Below are 13,348 nucleotides of genomic sequence, written 5' to 3'. Positions count from 1 at the left end.
AGAGATAAGATAGATGACCGATACAAAGGAGGTCGTACTGGACGCTGCGGTAAAATACGTTCCAACCAGACACCCTTTTTGAAGAAGGTGAAAAAGCGATGTAGGAAAGCAGCAGGACTTCAACTTTAGGAAGTATTGAAGAAGGACCACACTTGGAGCTTGTAGTCAAATATTAATGGAGTTGCTAAATTGTATCGCACTACAATGCCAACAATGTTTTCTGAAGCATCAAATGCAGCCCGAACTGGGAAGTCCAAATGGAGACAACATGAAAGAAACGGAGATAAGCCAACTAGAATGAGTCAAGAAATGTAGTATGTCTGCAATGGTTAACTCCATAAAGGAACTTGCTGGGATCGGGAGTAACGAAGCGAATGATGAGGAAGCGGAGGTGATCGAGAAGGACGGGTGATTGTTAAGATATCCTGAGTGAACATGCATGAAAGAATGAGGCTACATAGTGTAGCGAATATGAAATAAGACGCTAAGAAGAATGTAGTTGTGTACCTGAGACCATATGGAAGAGACCACTAGCGATACTTTCGTTAAAATATGAGGATGGTTAAAATTTTTGTAAGGTAGAATTAGAAGGACGTGAGTTCCTTGCTACTCTTTATGATTGACCTTAAGAGAGTTCGATGTCGTTTGGGAATGGATTTGATGTTTGAGCTTAAAGCTCGTATAGAAGGTAAGAATGAGTTGATAATGTTTAAGTCTTTGGATGACGATACAGTGAAGGTTTATGGTATTAAGGAAAGTTCAAGTCTTAACGTCATTTCGATGATAAAAGCTGAAGGTTTGTTAAGACGAGGGTGTAGTGCCTACCTGGTGTATGTTGTCAAAGCTACGGCCGACATGAAAGAATTGAAAGGTGTTCCTGTAGTGTGTTACTAACCAGAAGTGTTCCCGTAGGACCTTCCGGGGTTACCACTGGGAAGAAAGGTAGGATTCCAGATAGAGTTAATACCAGGAGCACAACCCGTCGCGAAATCACCTTACCGCATGTCTCCGTTCAAGACGAAAGAGTTAATGCCCAAACTGCAAGAACTCCTCGACAAGGGTGCTTTAATGTAGAGTATTTCCCTTCGGGGTGTACCGGCGATGTTCATGAAGGAAAAAGATGAAAGTATGAGAATGTGTATAGATTTCTATGAGTTGAACAAACTTACTGTGAAGAATAGATATTGCCACAAATGGATAATTTGTTTGATCAGATGCAAGGTGCGAGTTGGTCCTCGCAAATAGACCTCAGAGCAGGCTATCATCAGTTGAAAGTGAAAGAGGCAGACATCCCTAAGACAACATTTCAAACGTGATATGAATACTACGAGTTTCTCGTGATACCGTTTGGATAGACGAATGCTCATGCAACATTTATGGTTATGATGAATAGGGTATGTCATCCGATATTAGGACAAATATGTCGTTGCCTTCACAGACGATAGTTTTGATTATTCAAGGGATAAGTCCGACCATGCTGAACACTTGAGAGAAGTGTTGGAAACGCTGAAGAAAGAGTAATCGTATGCTAAGTTTTCAAGGGGTACCATTGACACATGTCATAAGAAGCAGAAGGAACGGAATACGAGGCAAGAAGATAAGTGAGGCTGATAAAGGATTATGACTGTGGAATCAAGTATTATCCTGGTGAGGCTAATATGGTTGCTGACGGCCAGAATGTGGAGAAGATATCACGACATTTAAGTAGTATAAATTAGTTAGTACTCCGGATTGCATTAGCAAGATCCACAAGGTACAGTTAAAAGTTATAAAGGATGAGAGCAAGATAAAAAAATAAATGAATTCCCTAGTTACACCGAGAGTTGAAACATAATACTTATGATGTGAAAATCAGATTTGGTCACCTGAGGATTCCACGTCATGGGTATCTTCGAGGCCAAATCCTAGATGAAGGACATAAGTCTAGATGTCGGTTATAATGAAGGCGTATAATAATGGAAGTCACATGCTTAATGAGAAGTCAAATGAAGATGAGTCCATGGTATGTGACAGCTGTGGATAGACATGATACTTTGCATACACAGATAAGAACAACCCCAAGTGTTATGAATGTGGAGCCGACAGTCACACCGCAAGAGGATGCTAGAAACCAGGGACAAAAGGTGGAAAGACATGCAAGGAAAGCGTAGATATGGTTTAGACGAGTCTTGGCACAAATGATTAGTGAGTAATTGATAATCATGTGATCATGGAAGGAAGTCCTCTGGAACGGAAATGATAGAATGGTATTATAAAAGAAAATCAAGACATGCCGAAAAGGAAGTCGGTTAAGGTAATTGGTTACGATAGATCAGGCATCCTGATATGCAATGGCAAACAACAATGTATTCATAGGACAACGTGAGGCTTGATTAGTCAAGAAAGAGGGAGATGTATCATCATGGACTTCATGATCAAGCTACCTTGGACAGCTATAACTCATGAACCTTACATGTTGATGCAGAGCTGAGAATGAAAGAAGGTATAAGTGGTGACTTAAGGAGTTCTCCGACAAGTTATGCAATGGATGCGCTCAAGAATTGCAAAGTGTGTTCTCTCTCAAGGAATAGACAAATGGATTTTTAAGAAGTAACCATTAAGGAGAAACTGAAGAGGTTACCTTTTTTGGAATTAATATGTTTTGAACGTATTGCAAAACAGTATATTTGCTAAAGGTTGTAATGGGTCGGAATGATCATTCAGTGCTAAGTGTAATGATAGTAAGTGCAATGTTTCTATTTAAAGGACAAGAAAGAAGAGTATGCTTGTGGAATCGATATGCACTTGTAAAGTCTGGATAAGGAAGCGTATCACCAAGGACTTCATGGACAAGCTACCTAGAAAGCTAAAATTAATTAACATCACTCGCTGATTGTAAGACAAAGGATAAACCGGTAAGTTAGGAAGCTAAGCCGGTTCAAGAAAGAATGTGAATACAGGAAGTATTCCTTTTACAAGGACTAAGCAGGTTTCGAGGACGAAACCTCATATAAGGAGGGTAGACTTTTAACATCCCGAAATTTCTAAGAATAAATAATTAATATATTATTTATTTAAGATGGAAAAGTTTACTTGAGTTAATAGAAAAATAGTAAAATGATAAAGATGGAAGAATAAGTAGGCTAATTAGATGTAATTAATTATGGACCAAAAAGGAAAGATGGACCTAAGGTCCATGGGCTTAAGTGAGTATAAATACCCCTTAAAACCCTAATCATTTTCATTTTCATACATCTCTACACCGTAGCCTACACCATCAAAACACACACTTAACCCAATTCCCGTTTTTTAGAAAACCACCCACAAAACCACAAAGATTCCCGAAGATCTAGCCGTCGGATCGGTCTCAAATGAAAACTGAGTGTTCAAGGTATATAAAAGAAGATTCAAACCGATTAGATCTTCGATCAGAGGTCGGGAAGTACGGTTTTTATTAGCAAAACCGTATCAGCTCAAAATGAAGATTTCCGGCCACTGTTCCACTATTCCGGCGACTGTAGCAGCCGTTTCCGGCGAAGTTGAGCTGATGGGTTTGTAGATCGGGACAAGACGGTTCCGTGGCCGCTTGAATCACTCAAATCGGAGTTCGTTTGATATGGTTTTAAGCCTCTCGAGTGATTTCAGACAAAAACCTCAAAGGTACGTTTTTGCTAAAAAGGCTTACTTTTCATGAACGGATTTACATGAAAATTGGTAGGATGATAGATCGGGTGATGATTATTGATAAAGTAATAAACTTGATAATAAACTGGTTAGTTGGTTCGTTTCGGGTAAGACGAGTAGTGTTCGGTTGTGGAAAGAACGATTAAACAAAGTCGGTTTTGCATGAAACTTAGTAGGATAGTAAATCGGACCTTATTATGTGATAAAGTTGCAAACATGATGTTAAAAATGAACTTAACGAACCTGCGGTTATGAACGGCTCGATAAAGAAAGTCCTAAATCTAGTTTTGAACGTTTTAGCTTAAAGGTCCAAACTTTATGCTTAACCGGGTCGAGTCTTACCCGAAAATGACCTTGGGAATCATTGCGGGTTTGGTTAATATCATATACAAGAATTTCACGATGAAACGAAGATGATTTTGGGGGTTAAGATCGAACAGTGACAGCTGCTGGGCAACTTCCCCAAGTTAAGTTCGCCCGTAGATAACTTTGCTACATGCAAGTTCTCCTGTGGTTAACTTCGCTGTACAAGTTCGCTATTTGGTAAGTTCTCTTACGTAGCTAAGTTCGCAGCACGCCAAGTTCGCCAATTGTAAACTTCGCCATATCTAAGTTCGCCTGGTCTTTAAGTTCGCTAAAATGTATAAGTTCGCCTTATAACCAAGTTCGCTTATATTGTAACCCAGTTACATGGCAACCTGTATATGCATACCTATATGTGCATACGCGTGAATGTATGTAATGTAAGAACCTATGAGATAAAACGCTAGAATGTTAAAATAAAGGAAAACCGTAAAAGTGCTAAGTAAAAGTGAGCTAATGATAGGCCACTAGACTAGATCAAACGAGTATTAATACTTGTAACTCTTATACAGTCAGCAGAGCACAGTTAAAGAAAGGAATTACGATTTACGGAGAACGCAACAGGATACAGGTGAGTTTCTAGCCCCACTTCCTTGTTATGTTTTCGGGGCTGTGTGCATACTCGATGTGATAGTTAATACACTTACCTTAAGATGTAAGTGTATGCCCTGAATGAATTATGTATGATGATTGTTTGACGGTGCATGAACGATCTTAGGATATTGCATGGACCGTCAGGTGGTAGTTAATGATATGATTGATATATGATGTATGAATGTTTTATGTATGAATATATATGATGTATAAATGATTAATGAATTATTAAGTATGATGTATGTATGATATGTTGCTGGTACGTGAACGCTCTTAGGATATTGCACATATTGTCAAGGAAAGTACGTAAAGGACAGGTATGTTATAGTAGTACGAAACAAAGGGAGACCGGACCCTAATAATATTCGAGGTTGGAGGGTGACAGGACCCTAATAATATCCGAGGATGGAGGGTGACCGGACTCTAATAATATCCGAGGATGGAGGGTGACCGGACCCTAATAATATTCGAGGATGGAGGGTGACCTGACCCTAATAATATCCGAGGACGGAGGGTGACCGGACCGTGATAATATCCGATGACGGAGGGTGACCGGACCCTAATAATATCTGAGGATGGAGGGTGACCGGACCCTAATAATATCTGAGGATGAAGGTTACCGGACCCTAACAATATCCGAGGTATGTAGGGCGAAATGCTTTTTAAATGTAAGGTTAGTTACGTGTGTGTTGTGTATGTTAATGAAAGAAAGTACGAAAGAATGAAAGTATGTGTATGGAAGAACGATGAATAGGTTAAGTATATAATATGTATCTTCGGATACGTATATAAGTAAGTATGTGAATGTATTGTATGTTGCCTGATTAACTAGAACTCACTCAGCGTAGCTGACTTTTAGTATGCACGCAGGTATATATGTTTATTGAGCTGGCATGAGGATGGCACATGGCATAGATTGAACGGCTGGCATCTGAAAATGGAAGAAATGACGTTTTGAATATGATGTTTTATGTTATGGTTTTAAGGAAATGATTAAATGTTTTGTAACGAATGATCAAAGTTAACGTTTCCACGAATGTTTTAAATAACTCTGATATTAGAACTATGTTTATGAGTAAATCCAACGTTCAAAGTAGGGCACCGGGATCGGGGCCTTACATTTAGTTCATGCATCGAACATGTTTTTATTAAAAATAAAAATGAGGAAATTGTGCTTTAGTTCATAAGTGTAGTGTGTTTTAGTTGAATAATGTGAATGTTAAAACGCAAAACTAAACCGTTGGTTTTCTTTTTCGGTTCTGTTAAAAAGTAGAGTTTATTTCCTTTTTGATTAAAAAGAAATCGTGTTATAGTTCATGTTAAAGCAAAAATGTTGTGTTTTATATATGTAGTGTTTTTTATTTCATCAATAATTATTAGAATTCTAAAACCACATGGTGTATCTGGATGAATGATCAAGAAAAATGTTGATGTTTTGGACCAACCTACATAAAATAACACAAAGAACTTGCAAAAATTTTGGATTTTTTGAATTGTTGATTTTATCTATCCTACCAAGTTGCAATTATTAATTGTAGATTGATAGTTTTCAAAATTTAATATAACACAGTAGATGATAATGCCCTTAGAGTGTTATAAAGTAAGTATAAAAATAAAACACACCTCGAAAAAAACACTACAACGAATCTTAACCATTAGATCACACAATCCAACGCACCAGATCACTTTTTACACTTTTTAGACACATTCATTTTTTTACGATAACCCAACCATATATATATATATGTATATATATAATTTATTTAAGGATTAATGTAACATCCCGGAATTTCAAAGAATAATATTTAATATATTATTTATGTTGGAAGAATTAAATTGAGTTAGTAGATTAATAAAATAATTATAAACATAGAAGATGGTAGGCTAGTTAAATGAAATGGAGTATGGACTAAAAGGAAATATGAGCTTAAGGTCCATGAACATAAGGGAGTATAAATACCCCTTAAACCCTAATCTTTTCGATTTCCCTCCATCTCTGCACCTTAGCCTACACCTTGAAAAACACACACTTAAGCTAAACACTCTCTACTCTAACATATTCAATGATGCAAGACCAATTGAAGGTAAGAAATTATTTATCTCAGATTACCCAATAGATTAGAATCCGACACCGCAGACCCGTAATACCGTATGAGCCATTTGGATCTAGATCTAGCTTATTTCGGGTGTTCAATCAATCAAAAATGAGCTTAAGGGCCACCTTAGCTCAGATCTGGACACCCAAAGCTACCCAGGTCTTAAACGATCAAACCCCAATCAAACATGGTGGTTAACGGCAGCTGACGGCGCCGGAATCGAAGAAAAACCCCCAAAAACGCGTTAAGAGAAAACTGGTCTACACGTAAGGGCGTATAAGTATACGGTCGTATAAGTTTAGGCCGTGTAAGTATACAACATATAAGTATGCAGCACATAAAACGTATATGTATGCAGTGCATAAGTATACAACATATATGTGTGTGGCAGCGTGTATGTATATGACGTGTAAATATGCGGGCGTATAAGTTAACTTATACGATGAAGGACTTACACGTTGGATGTGACTTATACGGGGAAAACTTATACGTTGGGGACTTATACGAACCAAAGATGATGTTCCAAATAAATGAAATATAAATGGCGTATACGTACGTAAGCGATAGATATGGACTTATATGATGGTTAAGGAAGAATAAGTAAATAATTAACAATGAAAGGTAACGTTTAAAATGAAGATTTGATTTGATTAAATGATTGAACTTCAGTTTTCCGATGAGGTTTTTAGTAAAGACTTGTTAATGAAATAAATTTTTTCCAAGATGACATGGCAGCTTAACCCCAGCCAGGGGCTCCGCCTATTAGACCCCGCTAGGGGTTCCGTCCTAGAACCCCACTGCTAGGTGCGCTGCCCCCGGACCCCCGTATCTAGGGGTTAAAATAACCTCGGATTATGATATAATTGGGAGTATTTAAGTGATGCTTGCTAATTGATACACAGTTAATCGTACACAGCTCAAGAAGGGTATTACCTTGAATTCAGAAAGGAATCGCTTACAGGTGAGTTTCTAGCCCCTTTCCTTGTTATGTTTTCGAGACTGTGTGCATACTCAATGTGATGAGTTAATACACTTACCTTAAGTGGTAAGTGTATACCTTATATGATTTGTGCGATAGTGATCGAGGTTATGAATGAATGTTTGTCGGTACATGAACGATCTTCGGATATTACACGTATTGCCAAGAAAGGTGAGTTTTATATAAGATGCATGAGTGATTAAGAGTATGTATGAAAGTATATAATAAAATGTGTAAAGAAGTGTATGTATGGTTGTATGGAAAGAAGGGCCAAGACCCTACTAACATCTGAGATAGAAGGGACCAGGCCCTAATAATATCTGAGACAGAAGGGACCAGACCCTAAAATTATCTGAGATAGAAGGGACAAGACCATAATAATATCTGAGATGGTAAAGATAGTAATGCATGCGATAGGAAAGTATGAAAGAATGTATGTATGAATAAATGTGTGTACGAAAGAAAGATAAAAGGGTAAAGTATATCATATATCTTCGGATGCGTATATGAAAGTAAGTGTATTATTGTATGTTACCTGATTAATCAACTAGAACTCACCCAGCGCAACTGACTTTTAGTATGCACGCAGATAAATAGACTGAAGCAGCTGACTTGAGAAAGACACATGGCGGGAACAGCAGAAGCTGGCATCTGAAGATTTGTCATGATGTATAAATAAATATCTTTATGTTATGTTTTTAAAGACAAGTTGAATGTTTTGTAACGAATGATCGAAGCTTTATTATTCCGCGAAAGTTTTTATTAACTCTGATATTTAGAACTGTGTTTATGAGTAAATCCAACACCAAAGTAGGGCATCGGGAATGGGGCCTTACAATTATATATATATATATATATATAAGTTGTCAAAACCGGGTCCCGAGGGGTTCGAAAGTTCGGTTTTGTTAAAATTGTAGTTATTAAATGTTATTAATATGTAGTAGTAGTAGTAGTAGTAGTAGTAGTAGTAGTAGTAGTAGTAGTAGTAGCAGCACCAACAACAACAACAACAACAACAACAATAATAATAATAATAATAAAGAAAAGAGGGTTTTTTTAGAAAATAAAATACTATAAACCGGGCATGGGGGACTTGAACCCGCGCCCCAGGTCGGTTCATGTGACTTAACGTTCATGCAACTGCCACTGGGGTAGGTGTCTAACTCTATTACAATACGAAACCAAATAATTATAAACATAATGTGTCGTTCTTCCTCAACCCAATTAACCCTATAATCGAGTTTGTTTCCAATTGATCAAAATTAATCGATGTTGATTAAAATTGGTTTGTAATTATTAATTATCAGGTAAAAACAACTAAAAGCATATTATAATTACCTGAAATGATAAAGAATTGAGGGTGAATGAAAAAATTAGGGTTAGAACTTCAACTAGATTAGGAGCTTGACCTTAACAGCAAGGTACGATGCAATTAAGTTAGGGCTTAGCGTCGGATTGTTGTGGGATGTGGCGACATTTAATTGAATTATAATCGTATTTATATAGTGTAATAAGACTTGGTAAGCCACGATTTGTTAAGGTCTTAATTACGAATTAGTTAGATGTCATTTGTGATGCTTTACCGTGCTTAGGGTGTCGGCGGATCACATTTTTGACTCACAAATGATTTAGCATAATCAATTTTGTTGATTAGCCCGTGAATTAAGGAACAAGAAAGAGGGGGGTTTTGCTTCGGTGACGGGAAGAAAGGGAGAGGAGGGAAAGGATTTTGGTTATTTTGTAATTTATTCCTTAGGCTTTGGGATTGGGTACACAAGTGGGTAAAATGTTAGTTAAGGCGACAGTTGTGTATTATCCACATAGTTATTTCTTAATTTATCCAATTACTAATTAAATTAAGGAATTAATTGAAATAAAAATATTAAAAAAATGTGAGATTTATTGACAAAATATCCATTTACAAACCGGGTCAGATAAGATTACAAATATAAGGAATAGAAAAACCCGAAATGTTACAGGTTGAGTTTTGATTGGTTTGAATGAATAAAACACGAGTACGAGGCTTAAACGATCGGAAATAAACCAAAAAACCAATTCTGGTGACCTGATGGGTGGGCCGAGCCACGTGTAGGACTAAGGTCAGCCCAAGTGTCACGCGCGGGGTGGGTAGTTTTGGCCAAACTTTGTTTTTTGGCAATTTAGGTTCTTATGGTTCATTTTAGGTCTTTTTGAGCATAAAACAAATGTTTTAAACATCGTTAAAGATTTTGGAATGGAACAAAAAGTATGAAACATGATTAAAACATAAAATTCATTATTTTATTAATACTGAAGGATCCAAAAACAAAACGAGTTGGGTTTACAACACAAATACGAATACAAAACAACCCAAAAATGACAGATTTCACATCGCGCGACGGTCGTGTCTAGGCTGGTTGCGTGGTGCGGCGCAATTTCTTTAGTATTATAAATTCCTAATTATAATATAATTTTTCATGCACACGTAATGCAAATAATCACGTCACGCGTATGTCACACCCCAACCTAAGACGGAAATGTCGAGCAGTAGTATCATGCAATATTAAAAGGATAATATCTATTATTCCAATTCAAATAATCCAACAATTTCAAAATATCAAAGTACATAAATTCGTAATCAAACAAGTAAAACAAAATTCAAAATTTAATTCTTGTATCTTCTTCTCTAGCATGCACCCTAAATTTCTTCAAACAAATCTTGATAATCAGGTCTACGGTAACCTGCATATGCGTCAAAAATACAATCATTTTGTCAACACTAGGTGAGTGAGTGAAACACCAGATGGGAGAATGTCACACCCCAACCTACAACGTAAATGCCGGGGCGTGAGCTGATTGCTCACAGCTCTCAAGGTACTATCATGCAATATTTGAAAGTGACAATATCTTTTTAATTCGATTAAATGATTCAAATAATTCAGGTACAAAGTACAAACTCCATAATCATACAACAATATAACATATATCACAAATTATCTTGATTAAAATTTTCTACTTTAAATTCTTCACTAAGTCTTCACCAAATCTTGCAACTAATTCAAACAATAACATGCATATGCGTATAAAATAGAAAGGTTTTTCAACAACACATGTCGAGTGAGTAAAACATCAATTTACGACAAAACAATAATATATAATAAATAAAGAAAGATGCAAATTGTTCCTGTGAAATAAACAGTTTAACCATAGCATATAAACAATCAATAAACCATAAAGAAAGGGCTCAACCAATTCCATATAAATGGACATTGGTTACCAAGAAAGGACAAAAACGTTGCCATAAAATGGACATCGGTTGCCGAAAATAGTCGTATGATCATACTATAACGAGGAACTGCACCATAACGCGTTCAAATAAAGTAAGTAAGCAAATATCAAGTTAGGCATAAACCGATATACACACAAGGATTAACATTTGCGGCTTTAAATACTAGATAATAAATAAATATATAAGATACGCATATGTCCCCAAAAGATTTAAAAATAAGTAAAAAAAGGGAAAGGGGAGTGATTACTCACCTTAGCGATTAAGCAAGAGATAATGAATTAGTAAGAACGGTAGAAACAAGAGTCATGCTCTTCGGAAATTACCGATGAGAGATCCTATTAAAGATTAATTGAGGAAATAAATATGGATTTTATAACAAAGCTAAACTAGATAGATAAGTGGGAATTGATGATCGGGTGTTATTGCGGAAGTTAAATATTATAAAGATTTATTATTAATTTTATTATCAAAGTTTTGTCGTAAATAATATGATTCAATTATATAAAATACTTAAAGATACGTAAATAAATATTTATAATACTTTATAATTTATTTAGAAAGATTTTCTTTAAATGTTTACTTCAAACTAAAAATATGTTTAATATACTTTTATTATTAATAAAGACGTATTTTAAATTAGTATTGTAAATAATAACATTTATATAAAAATAGAATCTTTTATAAAATACTAAATAATTATGTATAATTATAACGTTTAATATATATATATATATATATATATATATATATATATATATTATGTATTTTAAATAAATAAAACCTTGTTTAAAAGCTTCAACAACTTTTAATACTAATATATAAACATATATATATATATATATCAATAATATATATAAACGAAGAAATAAAAATCCTACGTGTCGCGATGTGGTCGCTCCCCCTTTTTTTTGGAGTCACCAGATTTGTTTGATTTTTTAATGGAGGCTTCTCATGCATTTGACCCGAATTCATGGGTATGTGTCTTACCAAACTCATATATTCCTTAAACGGGTTATAACATCTCATTAAATTAAAAATTATTCTCACCAAACTATTTATGTAAAAATCCTATAAAATAGGATATTATAAAAAATAATATCTTATTTATTTTAAAAAATTATTTAAATTAAAAAACTAATTTGATAGTAAAAAAATAAATGGGTCTTTGGTCTCATCAAATCATAAGTATATTATTAACTTTCATAAATATTATTTATAATTAAAAAACCAATTTCATAGTAAAAAAAATAAACGGGTCTTGGGTCTCATCAAAACCATATAAAAAATAATATCTTATTTATTTTAAAAAAGATATATATATATATATATTATTTAAATTAAAAAACTAATTTGATAGTAAAAAAAATAAACGGGTCTTGGATCTCATCAAATCATAAGTATATTATTAACTTTCATAAATATTATTTATAATTAAAAACCAATTTCATAGTAAAAAAAATAAACGGGTCTTGGGTCTCATCAAAACCATAAATCTTTTAAACCGGGTTATAACATCTCATTTATTTGTAAAACAATTTATCATCAAACCATAAGTATATTATTAACTTTAATAAAATAAAATTATAAATTAAAAAAATAAATAAATATTAGAACAAATAATATAAAACAACCCCCGTAATACGGGGGATAAAACTAGTATATATATATACATGCTTATATCCATAGTTATGATCAAAGTTCGAAATGACAATGAGTTATTATGTCAGTTTTAATAAAACATTGATTATTTATTATATTTAAAATATTTGTAATATAATTAAATTTATTAAGTATATTATTTATATGATTAAAATGAGTAAAATATTAAAAAAACAAAATACGGGCTGGGGGGTTTGAACCCGCGCCCCCAGCGCCCAGAGTTTTATACACAAAGCCACCAGCCAACTAGGCAAGTGGCTAATTCAAGTTATGATCAGAAACGATTGTTTAAATACTACTAGATTAGAAATCCCAATTTGTATAAACCCTAGGATTAGCAATTGTATAAATTCTTTGATGTTAATCCGTTAGATGTTAGGGTTATTGATAATCAGACAAACGCGAACACAATACAGTAATCATTTACCTCAATTGACGCTTAAAAAAGGTACAAAACAAACCAATATGGTCGGCTCAGTTGCGATGAAGAACGGGTAATAAACAACAAAGAAAATCTAATTAAATTGAGGGTTAAGGACGACTAGGGTTTAAAGATACTACCTGCAAGTTTAATTGATTTTATATAAACGATTACATGCATAATGATTACATGATAGGGTTGGCTAGAATAATTTGGTAAAACAAATCAAATTGATTGATTTAACGTAATTAGAACGCCGGTTAGGTCGTAAATAGCATGAATAATCATAAGCACGATTTAATTCC

The sequence above is a fragment of the Bidens hawaiensis genome, unplaced genomic scaffold (genome assembly GCF_021521415.1).
Source record: "Bidens hawaiensis isolate Kalapana, Puna unplaced genomic scaffold, B.hawaiensis_p1.1 tig00037710_1, whole genome shotgun sequence".
NCBI classification, from domain to species: domain Eukaryota; kingdom Viridiplantae; phylum Streptophyta; class Magnoliopsida; order Asterales; family Asteraceae; genus Bidens; species Bidens hawaiensis.
The sequence above is the reverse complement of the archived record's forward strand: the minus strand, read 5'-3'. Positions refer to the sequence as shown.